This window comes from Chiloscyllium plagiosum, chromosome 4 (assembly GCF_004010195.1).
Source record: "Chiloscyllium plagiosum isolate BGI_BamShark_2017 chromosome 4, ASM401019v2, whole genome shotgun sequence".
In the NCBI taxonomy this organism is placed as follows: Eukaryota; Metazoa; Chordata; class Chondrichthyes; order Orectolobiformes; family Hemiscylliidae; genus Chiloscyllium; species Chiloscyllium plagiosum.
The window spans coordinates 129,623,360-129,640,034 of NC_057713.1; positions in this window are offsets into that span (position 1 = coordinate 129,623,360).

Consider the following 16,675-nt stretch of genomic DNA (forward strand, 5'->3'; position numbering starts at 1 on the left):
GGTGATGCTTAATGCCCAGACATCTTTTACTTTTACTCGAAAAACTAATAGTATTATACACTTCTATCTCAAGAAATGGAGCATTTTAAATTAAAATTTTTATAGTCCAAAGGATATGTGAAGTGCATAATAACTTATCAAGCATCATCAACCACAAAATTAGTCCAAAGTGTAACAGAAAACATCTACCAAGGCTTAAGCATTGCTTTTGAGAGATGTTTTTGGATCATAATTCTTTGAGCGACCGATTCTGCCTTTAACAACCCTTTAAAACCGTCTGGTCTCATTTTCAGTTGGAACAAAATGATGATCAAGATCATTTTTCAAGCTTGGACTGAACAGCAATATGTGATCCCAATACGCTGGTGAAAATTTTCATAATATGATATAATAAAACCGAAGTTTTCAGTGCGGTTACTGGTGGCCTTAATTATAAAGGATGGAATTGTGGAACTCAATTCCCAAAACATTGCCTCAGAATAAGAAACAGTATCTTGCATGCAGAAACAGAAATGGACCTATTCAGTTCCCATAAATCAGACTTTGGATCATGATACACATAATGCTAGTCTCAACTTGTGAAGTCTTCTGGCTACCCACGTTTGAACTTAGTACAAACTACTGAGCTGATAAAATTTGCATATTTTTAACCCATTTTTGTATTGAAGCATTTGCATATTTTTAACCCATTTTTGTATTGAAGCATTTTACCATCAAGGTTTCAAAAATACTTAGATCAGACAAGGACAAACAGTCACTCATGCTTTTTGAGATTTCATTCGTAAGGTTGGTGATAAATTTCTCAGCAAACTGACAAGACTCAATCAAAGCCAAGGCGCATTTTCATTTACATCACTCTACTCCATTGATTTGCTGCTAAAACAAATGTGGATCTCACCTAATACAATCAGAAAACCAGGCAAAAGTGAGGACTGCAGATGCTGGAAAACAGAGTCTAGATTAGAGTGGTGGTAGAAAAGCGCAGCGTGTCAGGCAGCATCCGAGGAGCAGGAAAATCGACATTTCCAGCAAAACCCCTTCAATCAGGAATTCCTGATTAAGGGCTTTTGCTCGAAATGTTGATTTTCCTGCTCCTTGGATGCTGCCTGACCTTCTGTGCTTTTCCAGCACCACTCTAACCTACAATCAGAAAACAAGCAATTCCTCTCCATTGACACAGCCATTGGCATTAAAGAACAGTCATCACATTCTGAATTATGTTGTGGGGAGGAAAAGCACGTTCCAGCTGGCCCAGACACTGGTAAATAGTGAGTTTACCCAAGAGGGGTGTCATTAAGACCAATTTCAGGTACTCGGTTTCTGCACTCCGTGAGTGTCTGAAAGATATCCAGCTCAGTATTGGACAATGAGGTCAACATGCTTAGAGGCAAAAAAATTGCAGATGCTGGAATCTGAGATAGACAGGCAGGAGAGGAGGCTGGAAGAACACAGCAAGCCAAGCAGCATCAGGAGCTTGCTGTGATCTTCCAGACTCTTGCCGGTCAATCTATTTAGAAATGACAATTTCTATATGACAAGAGAGCCTCACCACCTGTTTCAGGAAGTAATATATTTGAAGGGATATCACAAAGTTCAGCGGAGACAGGCCAACTCTAGTCAGAATTCTGAAGCAGTTGCTTCAGCACATTAAGGGAATCATGGCCAGCATCCAAGGGGTAATATGGACAAAGAGACAATTGAGGAAATTGATTTATTTTCTCTGTGTGTCTGGTGAGTGAAGTTAAAGTCAACTGGATGAACGTTACGAAAAAGCAAATGCTATAAGTGTTAGAATATTAAAATAAAAACAGAAATGACAAGAAACACTTTGCAGGTTGTTGCAAATATGAGGCTCCTAAGATTGCTATAAAACCATTAGACATAGGGGCAGGAATTAGGCCATTCGGCCCACCAATATGTTTTGGGGGCCTGTCTTTAACATAGGTAAAATAATGGGGATCATATGATCTGTTGTTAAATCTGTTTGACAGCAAGTCTGGGATTAGAGACTAAAGAAGGTGTAATTATTTTACAGGAAAAACTGAGCAAAGTGCTTTCATTTGGAGATAATGGCAACATCGTGCATGCTAACAGTAAATAGATTGCGAATCTACTAAGCCTCAGAAAAATGTTGAGAATATCGAGTTGTAAGCAGTTGTATTTTAAACCATCCAAGATGGTGGAGTTGGTGTTTCAATGATAACTAATTCGAGTTTCTTCCTGTATACAAGACCCAAGAGATTCACGTTCACTTGGAGATGGGCTTTGAGAGCGAAAGATTCTTAAGAGTCCCTGAGAATTTAGACACTGCGAGGTGGAGGAGAGAAAAGGCAGCTAGAGGCCAGAAATCCCAACATTCGCCACACGGAATGAACATGGCAAGCTCACTTTGGATTGAAAAGACCAAGTCAGTGAAGAGTTATAATGCAGCTGGAAGATTGACTGAGCTAGAGGGAGAAGTCTCCTGGAAAACTCACACTGAGAGACGTTTCTGAAGGTAAACATTCCTCAGAAGGGGAAAGAAAAACTCAAAAGCGTATTCTTAGGAGCTCAGTAGCATTTTGAACTGATTCTAGGACCATTGAGAATCGACTTAAAGGACAGTGTAAAATATACCAGACTTGGGAGCCACATTTGTTCTCCTTGTTGCACGGTTCCTGAAGTGCCAGGCAGTTACAGCTACTCTCCAAAGGGAGCCTAAAGAGAAAGCTAAGCTTCCCAAGGAGGAAAAAATCAAAATTCTGAAGTGGAGGACGTAGCTGAGAAAAATATTCAAAGCAAAATAGGCCAAGTACACTGCAGTGTTGAAACAATAGTGTTCTTATTTAAAATATTCACTCAGGCAATGACAATAACAATTGTGTAATAAAAAATACCTGCTAAGTGAGTTAAGAGGTCTGTTCTATAATTCAGATATGGAAAGGGGAAATCAGTAGCAATTGTAGCAAATTTGATTTGAACACGTGGGTACAGGGATGGTGCAGGAGGAAGTGTTTTGGATTCCGGGATAATTGGGGGAGGTGGGACCTCTACAACCAGGACGGTCTTCACCTAAACCAGAGGGGGACCAATATCTGGGGGGGGGTTGGAATTTGCTAACGCTCTTCAGAAGGGTTTAAACTAATTTAGCCGGGGGGGGTGGGAATCTAAATTGTAGTTCAAGTATACAGGAGGTTGTGAGTAGTGAGGTCAGAACTAAGGTTTCAAGGTCGCAAGAAGTTGGTTTGAAGCGTGTCTATTTCAATACCAGGAGCATCCGGAATAAGGTGGGTGAACCTGGGATTTCGATGTTGTGGCCATTTCAGAGACATGGGTCGAGCAGGGACAGGAATGGTTGTTGCAGGTTCAGGGATTTAGTTGCTCCAGTAAGAAAAGAGAAGATGTTAAAGGGGTGGGGTTGGGTGGCGGTGGCGGTGCGGGTGTGGCATTGGTCAAGGACAGTATTACAGTTGCAGAAAGGATGTTTGAGGACTCCTCTACTGAGGTAGTATGGACTGAGATTAGAAACGGGAAAGGAGAGGTTATCCTGTTGGGAGTTTTCTAGAGGCCTCTGAATTGTTCCAGGGTAATAGAGGAAAGGATAGCAAAGGTGATCCTCGATAGGAGCGAGAGTGACAGGGTAGTTGTCATGGAGGCCTTTAACTTTCCAAATATTGACTGGGAATACTATAGTTCAAGTAGCTTAGATGAGTCAGTTTTTGTCCAATGTGTACAGGAAGGTTTCCTGACACAGTATGTAGACAGGCCAACGAAGGGCAAGGCCACGTTAGATTTGGTACTGGGTAATGAACCCAGCCAGGTGTTAGACTTGGAGGCAAGTGAGCATTTTGGTGATAGTCACCACAGTTCAGTTATGTTTACTTTAGTGATGAAAAGAGATAGGTATATATCGCAGGGCAAGAGCTACAGGTGGGGAAAAGGCAGATAAGGCAAGATTTAGGATGCATAGGTTGGGGAAGGAAACTACAGGGAATGAGCACAATAGAAATGTGGAGCTTATTAAAGGAACAGTTACCGGGTGTCATTGACAAGTATGTACTGGTCAGGCAGGGAGGAAGTTGTTGAGCGCGGGAGCTGTGGTTTACTAAGGAAGTTGAATCTCTTGTCAAGACGAAGAAGAAGACTTATGTTAGGATGAGATGCGATGGTTCAGTTAGGACACTTGAGAGTTAAAAGTTAGCCAGGAAAGACCTAACGAGAGAGCTAAGAAGAGCCAGAAAGCCAATGAGATGTCATTGGCGGATAGGATCAAGGAAAACCCTAAGTATATCAGGAATAAAAGAATGACTAGAGTAAGTTTAGGACCAATCAAGGATAGAAGTGAGGAGGTATGTGTGGAGTCAGAGGAGATAGGGGAAGCTCTAAATGAATACTTTTCAACAGTATTCACACCAGATAAAGACAACATTGTCTGGGAGAATACCGTGATACAGGCTATAGATGAGATGGGATTTAGGTTCACAAGGAGGTTGTGATAGCATATCCGGAAAGTGTAAAAATAGATACGTCCCCTGGACCAGGTGGGATTTATCCTAGGATTCTCTGGAAAGCCAGGGACAAGATTGCTGAGCCTTTGGCTTTGATCTTTATGTCATCATTGTCTTCAGGAATAGTGTCAGAAGACTGGAGGATAGCAAATGTTGTTCCTTGCTCAAGAAGGGGAGTAGAGACTACCCTGTGAGCCTTACTTCAGTTGTGGGTAAAGTGTTGGAAAGGGTTATAAGAGATGGGATCTATAATCATCTAGAAAGGAATAAGTTGATTAGGGGTAGTCAACATGGTTTTGTGAAGGGTAGGTCATGCCTCACAAACCTTATTGAGTTCTTTGAGAAAGTGACCAAACAAGCAGATTGAGGGTGATTTAGCAATTTGGATGAGAAATTGGCTAGCTGAAAGAAGACAGGGAGTGGTGGCTGATGGGAAATGCTGATCCTGGAGTTCAGTTACTAGTGATGTACCACAAGGATCTGTTTTGGATCCACTGCTGTTTGTCATTTTTATAAATGACCTGGATGAAGGCATAGGAGGATGGATTAATAAATTTGCAGATGACACTATGGTCAGTAGAGCCGTGGATAGTGACAAAGGATGTTGTAGGTTTTAAAGAGGCATAGATAAGCTGTAGAGCTGGACTGAGAGGTGGCAAATGGAGTTTAATGTGGGAAAGTGTGAGGTGATTCACTTTGAAAGGAGTAACAGGAATGCAGAAAACTGGGCTAATGGTAAGATTCTTGGTAGCGTACATGAGCAGAGAGATCTCAGTGTCCAGGCACATAGATCTTTGAAAGTTGCCATCCAGGTCGATAGGTTGTTACATGTGTTAGCTTTTATTGGTAGAGGGATTGAGTTTTGGTTATGCTGCAGCTGTACAAAACTCTGGTGCCTACAGTTCTGGTCATTGCATTATAGGAAGGATGTGGAAGCTTTGGAAAAGGTTCAGAGGAGATTTACTAGGATGTTGCCTGGTATGGAGGGAAGGTCTTACGAGGAAAGGCTGGGGGACTTGAGGCTGTTTTCATTAGAGCGATGAAGGTTGGGAGGTGACTTAATTGAGACACATAAGATAATCAGAGGGTTAGATAGGATGGACAGAGAGACCCTTTTTCTTCAGATGGCAATAGCTAGCATGAGGGGACATAGCTTTAAATTGAGAGACAATAGATATAGGGCAGATGTCAGAGGTAGTTTCTTTATACAGAGAGTAGTAGGGGCATGGAATGGACTGAATGCAACAGCAGTAGGCTCACTGAATTTAAGGGTATTTAAATGGTCATTGGGTAGGCATATGGACGAGAGACATAGCTTTAAATTGAGAGACAATAGATATAGGGCAGATGTCAGAGGTAGTTTCTTTATACAGAGAGTAGTAGGGGCATGGAATGGACTGACTGCAACAGCAGTAGGCTCACTGAATTTAAGGGCATTTAAATGGTCATTGGGTAGGCATATGGACGAGAATGAAATAGTGTAGGTTAGATGGGCTTCACAGGTCAGTGCAACATTACGGGCCGAATGGCCTGTACTGTGCTGTAATGATCTATGTTCTATGTTCTTGTGGAAAGTTCTCTGGAGTTTAATAGCACTTCAAAGAAGGATCATATTAGATTTGAAGCATTAATTCTGTTTCCTTCTCTTCAGATGCAGAGAAGTGTGGTGGATTTCTTTTTATTTCAGATTTGCAGCATCTGCAGTATTTTGCTTTTATATTACCATAGTGTAAAGTCCTGATCTTCAGGAGTCACACAGATGCTCCTTGGAGCTGTGTTGAGAGTGTGGTGCAAGAACAGCAGTGCTGGTCAGGCAGCATCTGAGGACCTTCATCAGTAATGAGGCTTGTGGGCAGGGGGGGGTTGAGAGAGATAAATGGGAGGGGGTGGGGCTGGAGTAAAAGAAGCTGAGAATGTGGGTGAAGGTTGGGGAGAAGGTGATATGTGGAGAAGAGAGTGGAGGAGGTAGATGGGAAAGACAATGGTTAGGTCATAAGGGCAGCTTCCCAGCCTACAAGCCTCATTCCTGATGCACGGCTTATGCCCAAAACATCAATTTTCCTGCTTCTCGGATGCTGCCTGACTTACTGTGCTTTTGCAGCACCACACTCTCGACTCTGATCTCCAGCATCTGCAGTGCTCACTTTCCCCCACTCCTATGCCCAAAACATCAATTTTCCTGCTTCTCGGATGCTGCCTGACTTACTGTGCTTTTGCAGCACCACACTCTCGACTCTGATCTCCAGCATATGCAGTCCTCACTTTCCCCCACTCCATGTCGAATTCGAGTGATGGTGTTGCATTGCAATGTTGCAGGATCATAAAAACACATCAGCTAGGAGCAGGAGTAGGCCATTCAGCCCCTCAAGCCTGCTCCACCATTCAGTAAGATCATGGCTGACCTTTACATGGACTCAGATCCACTTACCCGCCCTTTCACCATAATCGTTAATTCCTTTACTGTTCAAAAAATTACCTACTTTAGCTTTAAAAACGTTCAATAAGGAAGCCTCAACTACTTCACTGGACAGGGAATACAATAGATTCATACACTTCGGATGAAGAAGTTCCTCCTCTATTCAGTTCCGCCCCCCGCCCCCCTCTTAATGTTGAGGTTATGTTCTCGTGTCCTAGTTTCACCCGCTAGGGGAAACATCCTCCCTGCTTCTATCTTATCTATTCCCTTCACAATTTTATATATTTCTAAAAGATCTTCCCCTCATTCTTCTGAATTCCAATGAATATAATCCTAGTCTACTCAGTCTCTCCTCAGAAACCAAACCCTTCAACTCTTGAATCAACCTCGTGAACCTCCTCTGCACCACCTCCAGTGCCAATATATCCTTCCTCAAGTAAGGAGACCAAAACTGCAAACAGTGCTCCAGGTGTGGCCTCACCAGCACCTTATACAGCTGCAACATAACCTCCCTGCTTTTAAATTCAATACCTCTCGCAATGAAGAACAACATTCCATTTGCCTTCTTAATTATGTGTTGCACCTCTAAACCAATCTTCTGCAATTCATGCACAAGGACACCCAATAGCAGAACGCTGCAACTTTTTATTGTTCAAAATAATGGTCCTTTTCACTGTTACTCCTACCAAAATGGATGACTTCACATTTATCAACATTGTACTCCATCTGCCAGACCTTTGCCCACTCACTTAAACTAACCATACCCCTCTGCAAACTTTCAGAGTTCTCTCCACACTTTGAGAAGTGGTGTCTGACTATTTAATAGCACACTGAGGGGAAACCTGATAGTTGACAGTATTAAAGAAATCGTCTTGAAGCTTGAAGATTGTGGGCGGCACGGTGGCAAGCACTGCTGCCTCACAGCGCCAGAGATCCGGGTTCAATTCCTGCCTCAGGCGACTGACTGTGTGGAGTTTGCACGTTCTCCCCGTGTCTGCGTGGGTTTCCTCTGGGTGCTCCGGTTTCCTCCACAGTCCAAAGATGTGCAGGTCAGGTGAATTGGTCATGCTAAATTGCCCGTAGTATTAGGTAAGGGGTAAATGTAGGGGTATGGGTAGGTTGCACTTCGGCGGGTCGGTGTGGACTTGTTGGGCCGAAAGGCCTGTTTCCACACTGTAATCTAATCATAATCTTGACACAATTGAAGTCAAAGTCTTGGTGCTTGCCAACATCGGAGAGGTATTGTGGTCATTACTAATACTGTTAGGGTGGTCTTAGAGTTTGCCAATAGTGTAATGAAAATATTGAGGTTTAGCAGAGCTGCAAAGTGATCCTGAAATTTTCAAATACTTGTCAGGTGGGTTTAACAACAGAAATGGCTCTCCCAAATACACTGTTGGCTACTCCACTTCACCTCTCTTCAGTCAGACCTGCCTCAGCTGAGGGCCACACTCTCTCAGAACTGCAAAGGACCCCTTCTGTACTATATTCTAAGACTGCAGTCCTCACTTTTGCCTTACTGCTTTTCCTTCATGACTACAATTCGAAAGTACTTCATTGGTTGTGAAGTACTTTGAAATGTCCTGAGTCTGTGAAAGGTGCCACATCAATGTAAGTCTTCATTTTCTTTCTGAAGTAGGATGATGCTCCCAAGCCTCACAGCGGGAAGGTGAGGGATCTGATATTTTTTTTTTCTATACAAAGGCAGATGTAAGAGTTTCACCAAACTGAGTCAGCTCTCAAAGAGATGTTTTTCAATGAAATCTGAGAGTTGAAATGATCAAGGCTTCACATTGGAAATCTGGAGCAATATCGATGCTTATTCAAGTGATCTTATATCCACTGCTCACATTCACCAGTCTATAGATGTCACAGCTCACATCAATAAACATAGCCAAAAGAAAGAAAACAACTATTTGTGTTGTTTATTTATGTGTCTTAGAACGACCAACCTTTAAACCAACCAGCAATCAGAATGAATAACTGCCCCGTTAATGAGAAGATTTGGGCCACTATAAAACTGCATCATCTCACTTTGTATGGGAAGCCAATTGGAAATTTGCCAGTTCAAAATAATTACATGAGAGCATCAAGTAATTTTAAAATAGTTGCTGGATCACGAAAAAAACATTCAATATTGAAGTAGGATATTAGTTTCAAGTTCAGGTTAATGTTTTGTATACTCCTGAACTATTGCACAGGATTTTTTTTTTAGTAGACATGCTTCCACCAGCCTGCGTTGTTTGGCAAGCTCTGACACTGCACATTGCTCACGTGCTCAAAGATCTAACTACTTTTATATTTCTAGAGAGTGACAGCAGTTGATGAACTTTCCTGCTTTAAAAGTAATCTTTTGATTCATCTTGAAAAGGGTACAATGTTCTGTTTCTTGAAGCTGTGGAGGTGAGTTCCAATGTGCTATGCAGGGAAACAACAATGGATTTATTGAAGCATTGTAAGCTTCATCATTCATTGGGCTTAATATTACATTTGTTTTTACTGTTTCCGAGTTCGATCAAGTATTTATTTGGGGAGAGTTTGCTGCCAAAGGCCCAAGCATAATTTCTTCCCCCATCTTCACAAACTTGCCTCATTCATTGCCTACCCCATCCCTATGGATGTTGTCTGGTATGATGGGAAGGTCTTACGAGGAAAGGCTGAGCGACTTGTGGTTGTTTTCATTAAAGGGAAGGTTAAGAGGTGACTTAATAGAGACTTACAAGGTGATCAGAGGATTAGATAGGGTCAACAGTGAGAGCTTTTTTCCTTGGATGGTGATGACTAGCACAAGGGGACATAGCTTTAAATTGAGGGGTGATAGATATAGGACAGATGTCAGAGGTAGGTTCTTTACTCAGAAAGTAGTAGGGGCATGGAACGCCTTCCCTGCAACAGTAGTAGTCTCATCAGCTTTAATGGCATTTAAATGGTCATTGGATAGACATATGGGTGAAAATGGAATAGTGTAGGTTAGATAGACTTCAGATTGGTTTCACAGGTCAGCGCAACATCGAGGGCTGAAGGGCCTGTACTGTGCTGTAATGTTCTATGTTCTATGTCTGATTCTGGTCACACCTTACCAGATCCCATTCCAAGAACAACTCGCCGCTCAGTAAATATCCCAAACTTCACCAGCAATCCTTGATTCAGCATCATCTTTACAAATCTTTTGTGCACCTGGCCAAGCCTTGTCAGTCTGGAGCTGCCCCACACACTTCCTAATATTTACCCTGAACATGGCAGGCAGGGAGAGATTAGTGCACAGCTTTGTGGGCAGGAACCTGGATCTCCTGCTGGATGGGGTGCCGACACAGGACTTTCTCCTCCCCAGGACCAGTTGTGCAGGCCCCATCCCCAGACCATGCCCAGCCTGGATTGATTTCCTGCCCGGGTTAAAGCAGTCTCAGCCATCTAGAGGAATTCCCAGCGTTGTCAGAAGAAGACCAATGTTCATCTCCACTCTGCCAGTGAATGTGCTTCTCTCCAACACCTCACACTCACACCTTCTGTCTGCTATTGCATCTATCTCCCATTGAGTCTCATGCTCCACTGTTCTCACCATTGCCTGCAGTATCTTCACCCACTCAGCCTCACCCACCCTGTGTGCTCTCTGCATTACCTACTCATACTTCAGATACATTTCCACCTTCACCAAAAATGTTGTGCCAACCACTTTCGTGTCTTGTATTACCTGCCTCTCTCTCAGTACAGAAGGATGATAGGCCACATTATGGAAGACAGAATGAAGACAGAAGGTGGGCTGCCTATTATTTGGCTCCTCGATCTTTGTGTGGAGAACACCCTCACTGTGGCTGACTTTGATTGACTGCTTCCCAAGATACGGCACTGGTCTCCCCGCCTTAATCACATTTTCTTGGGACTTCTAAAACCGTTGCATGAAAATAGTGTATGAGAAGAAATATCATCTTCCTACTCTTCGTAAAATGGAGACCATGACCTCAGAAGAAGTGAATGTGCTTTTGCCTTCCTAACACAAGAAAAAGGTTCGGAAAATGTCAAGGGGTGAGTAAAATATGGCAAAATGGCTTTTATAACAGTGGATGTTATTTTGAGATCAACTCCAACCTCAGTGAGGAGATGCAAATCGAGTTGATCGTCTCCATTGTAATCATTAAATCCATGAGTGCATGCCACAGCCTTAGAATACTTGGTGCAAAAATGCTCAGGCTTTCAATTCTAAATTTCTTACGTTCAATCTTTAGCGCATGTCCCCTTATTCACACCCCCTTGACCCCTCTAATGTTTATCATCTTCTCTGATCCCTTTGTAAATTTTAACACACAACAACATCTAATAGCCACCTGAAAACACTCCCTTATTTTCCCTTTGCAACATTCTAAACAAACTCTGCTAGGGTCATCCTATTCTATGAATATCCTTCTAGGAATCCAAAATTGCACAAAGTACTTAGTTTCAGTCCTACTGTGGTATGAAGCATTGCATTGTTCAGATTTTGCTGCCGTGGGGATATTCTTTGCTCCATTTTGCCTTGCACCCTTCTGCTTCAAACATTTCTGCCATGACTTTAAAGTAGCTGGAAGTGTCAGCTAAATATGGCACAAAGTGAGAAGTATGATATCCCAAGCCCTAGGGAACAGTGCAATCAATAGGATAATGCGTTCGGCCATCAGTGTTAGGGAAATAGACACAGAAAAGGCGGAGAGGAAAGATGAATGAAAATGGATGATTTCAATCTCCAATCAGCAACAGAATGAGAAAGAAAGATTGGGATTCAAGTGAGAGAGAAAAGTGTTAGCGATGAAAGGGAAAAATCAAAATTACCCAATGTCTAAATTCCCCAAGACAAAATCAAAACCTCTTGTTTCTGTTGTTCGCCAAACTTTCCGCCCATATTTCCCTATCCCAAGCTTCACTTTGCTACCCTCCACCTTACACCACATTTTTCTTAAATATTCATTCATGCAGTGCTATCCGAATCTGCACTTATCGTTCATCCCAAATTGCTCGTTGAAGTGAGTGACTTGCTGCACCATTTTGGAGGACGTTTAAAAGTCAACCACATTTCTATGGGACTGGTGTCACATGTAAGCCAGACATAGGAACAGGAGTAGGCCATTCAGCCCCTCAAGCCTGCTCTGCCATTCAATAAGATCATGGCTGATCTGTAGTCAAACTCCATATACCTGTTTTTAGCCCATATCTCTTACTACCTTTGCTTAACAAAAACTTGGAGCAGAGTTCCAAGTAGCTACCAACCTTTGTGTTTGGAAGTGCATCCTAACATCTCTCCACCCTTCAGGGTCTCTGCCTGTATTCCTGATGAAGGGCTTTTGCCCGAAACGTCGATTTTACTGCTCCTCGGAAGCTGCCTGAACTGCTGTGCTCTTCCAGCACCACTAATCCAGAATCTCTCCTGAAGGGTCTGGCCCTAGGTTTTACACCAAGCCCTCTATTTCTAGAATCCCCAACCAATAGAAATGGTTAATCTTTTCCTTTTAATATCTTGAAGACATGATTAGATCATCCCTTAATCTTCTAGATTCTAGAGCAAACAGACCTAATTTATATAATCTCTTCTCACAGCTTCACCCCTAAGGTTCAGGTATCATTCTTGTAAATCTATGCTGTACTCCTTCCAAGGATATTATATCCTCCTGAAGGTGTGGTGCCCAGATGTACTCCAAATGAGAGCTTCCCACGGGTATCGTATTGATGTATCAGAGAGGTAAGGATAGCAGATTGCCTTTCCTGAAGGACATTGGTGAGTCAGATGAGTATTTACAACAAATAATATTGATTGAATTCAAATGTCACCATCTCCCAGATTATTGGCATGTACCTCTTCCATTACCGGACAATTAACATCACCAATACACCCCTGTCTTTCCAGCAGCTCACTTATCATTCCCAATAGTCTTGCTTGATCTTCTAATAATTCAAGCAGAGACCTGCAAATGCTCTTGAATACAGGAGAAGTTCTGACTGTGGCAACTTGAAAAAGAAAATGAAAACTAAAGTTGTAGCTGAACATTTTTTTTTATCGGATGACCAGATTTTGAAAGATGAACAAAGCCAATCAACTCATTTTAATACATTTACACAAAAACAATGCAACTTGGATCTTCAAGCATTCAAGAACAATCAGCTTCCATCATTCTGCTGTTAAGGCCATTCCAATTGTGCACACTTTGTGGAAGGATATCTTCCAGGTATCCATCCTACATTTGCTGTTTACTAATTTAAACCCATCTTTGCTTGTCCTATTGCAACTGAAAGGAACTTGCTGAATTTTTTTCCTTTTCTATATCATTTATAACACAAGCCTCATCTTTTTTCAAGGCTGGAGAGTCCAGGTCTCTGCACTCTTTCATAGAAGAGAATGTGGTGCTGGAAAAAGCACAGCAGGTCAGGCAGCAACCAAAGAGCAGGAGCATGGACGTTTTTGGCAGAATCCATTCGTCAGGGATCAGCTGCATGTGCAGTCCTCATGTTCTCCTATTCTTTCATAGAATCCCTACAGCGTGGAAGCAGGCTATTTGGCTCATCAAGTCCAAACCAACCCTCCGAAGAGCATCCCACCCGGCTACCCAACTACCCGGTCCCTCTATGCCCCATGGCTAATCCACCTAACCCATACATCCTTGGCCTGTGGGCAGAAACTAGACTACCCAGAGGAAACTCAAGCTATGTGTGCAAACTCCACACAGACAGTTAATCAAGGGTGGAATCGAGCCTAGGTCCCTGGCGCTGTGAGGTAGCAGTGCTAACCACTGAACCACCACACTACCCTTTCCTGTAGCAAAAGGCATATCAGTTGGGAATTCTGTTTACTGCACAAACCATAGGAAGAATCCCAATCTGTTTTTAATCATGCAATATTAATATGCTGACATTTGTAACCGATTCAATAATTTTCATACAATCTGTCTGATTTTGTGTGTGCAATGAAATTATTACCTGTTCTGGCAAAGACCAAGTTTGAAAATGAAATCAGTTGACATTGATTGTTCCAACAGCAACTAATTTGCCTTGAAGGGCGACATGATGGCTCAGTGGTTAGCACTGCTGCCTCACAGCACCAGGGACCCGGGTTCAATTCTAGCCTTGGGTAACTGTCTGTGTGGGTTTGCTCCGGTTGACTCCCACAGTCCAAAGATGGGTAGGTTAGGTGAATTGGCCGTGCTAAATTGCCCATAGTGTTCAGCCATGTGTAGGCTAGGTCCATTGGTTAGTGGAATAGATCTAGGTGGGTTACTCTTCAGAGGGTCAGTGTGGACTTGTTGGGCCAAATGGCATGTTTCCACACTGTAGGGATTCTATTCTTAATATCACCATTTGGAATCTCAAATCTGGATTGTAGATGCTCCAACATAACTGCTTTGCAACACATTTAATTGACAATTGATATATTTGTTCTAATCCAGAAATTATAACATTATTCTTAATTTTACCAATTTCCATGAGAAAAGAATCTTGTTCTGGAGTGCGGTCTTGCCCCAACTGTATCTTCAGGATATTCTATCATTCCTTAATCAGCTTCCCCCTGACCCAGGAGCCATTAACTGAACTATGATGAACTTTGTCTTATTTTTACTTTTTTTATTACTCTGTATCAAATCTGTCATAAATATAGGCAGGGCCACTTGTAAAACATTTCACTGTAACTTTTCATGTAAAAGTACACATGACAATAAATTTCAGTTCAATTCTATTCTATTCTAAATGGTAGTCAGCATCTGAATGGCACTGCCTAGTGCTGATAATGGCAAAACATTGCTCCAGGTCTAACTTGCCTGATGACTGGACAAGATAATCCATGATGGGAATCTATCCTAGTTGGTGATCGTGAGGACTGCAGATGCTGGAGAGTCAGAGTGGATAAAGAGTGAAGCTGGAAAAGCACAGCAGGTGAAACAGCATCAGAGGAGAAGGGGAGGCAACACTTCTCACCTGAAATGTTGACTCCCCTCCTCCCCTGGCGCTGCTTCACCTCCTTGTACTTTTTCCACTGGTTGGAGACAGAGGAAATAAAAGTGGAAGAAATTATTTGCAGTCTGAATGTCTTTGAAAGGAGAAATGGAATGTGATAAAAGGAAGGGATGTTTTTGCTAGAGCAATACAAATAATGTGATTAAAGCATAATCTAGATTTCTGAATGCAGACGTTTTATACATGCAAGTTATAATTAACCACTTCAAATAGCATTGGAAACAAACTAGATCAAGGGATCCAAACAAGAATAATTAAGCAAAATACCAAGTAAGATAATTAGCAAACTGCTTTATTTCTTCATTGATGTGTTATCCCTTCAGAAATGTATATGCTAAATATAACAATAATTACTTTTGCATGGGTTTTCATGGAGTATTCCATTAGTATTGAATCTAATTAAGAATAGACCATGTGCAGAGCAAAGAAAATAAGTTTGCTTGATAAATGAGAGCAGAAGTCATTTCAGTGGAAATGTACATCAACATTTTTAACCCAGAACATTATGTGGTTCACTACTAAGAATAGCATACTATAACCATTCATCCTGCATTGAATATTATGTACCATATGACTGAGATCGGAATGAGATCCAGGAAACATAACCCAGAACATTATATGTGGCTTACAAAGGATGATGCTCTAAATATTTGGTAGTTGTTCCAGTGTTTTACTTTGCCACACCTATTCCAGATGAAAGAATGTTGGGAAATATGCCAACCACAAACATTTGTGAATAATGTGATCTGCCTAGTCCAAAAGTACAACAAGGTCATTGAAAGGAAATAATAATTTGCAAAGCTAGGATATGAGTCAAAACGAGTGTGCACATAAGGTATGAAGGGGAAAAGAGTTTTTTTTTGCAAATCCTGTGCACTTCACAATGTAGCTACCTATAGTATAATTGAATGTCACTCTATTTATAGTAAAAAGCATTTGATAAGTATTTATTATTTATTTAATTTATGGAAAATTATACAAATCTTCCAAACATGCAAATGGTAGGTTCTTCCCTGCGTTAAGTATAGCAGCTGCAAGAGATGATTACAGTACTGAGGTGGGGGTGGAGTCAGAAGAAAAATTGTTGCGAAATCTCAGAAAATCAGGCAAAGAGTACCAAAATCTTGAAGATATTCCAAGGGAGCACTCAGCTTTGAACCTTGTTAAAGGCATGCCGCCCAACAAATACTGCACTGTACTTTGTACATTCTCAAATCAGCTCACCCAATAAACAAAGCAGCCTATTTTAAAAACAGATTCTGAATGGCACTTATTCCAGGACACGCTGTCTGAAACTTGCCTGTTCTTTTACTCTCCTACATCTGTTGTTCCTTACTCAATCTCTGAAACCAGTTGGTGTAACTATTGCCCTGGAATGGAGATTCCTGAACGGATGCATGCAATAGATGGAATAAATGATGGGAAGTGAATGTACCTTCTCCCTCTGACTCTGAACATTGAAGGCAATGGCTCTGAAGGAAATAATGTTAGAGCTTGCATTAAGCTCCACCACTCTGATGATGTCTCAAGAATTTGGGTGGGGAAAGGTAGGACATTGTCAGATAAAACCTTTCCCCACAAAGTTGTTGTAACTTTCTCATATACTTCCATGTACCTGATTGTTTTCATGCTATTGTCGATATCTTGTTTCAGACAAAAGTCTCTTCTTGTTAAGATTCACTCGTAGCTTTTCTCTACCACAATAAACCAATTAAACTCTTAGAAGCAGTCAAGAAAGGAAGTTGGTGGCAACAAACTACCCCATCAACAAGATGCTTGTGGTTGGTCTCAGAACACATAC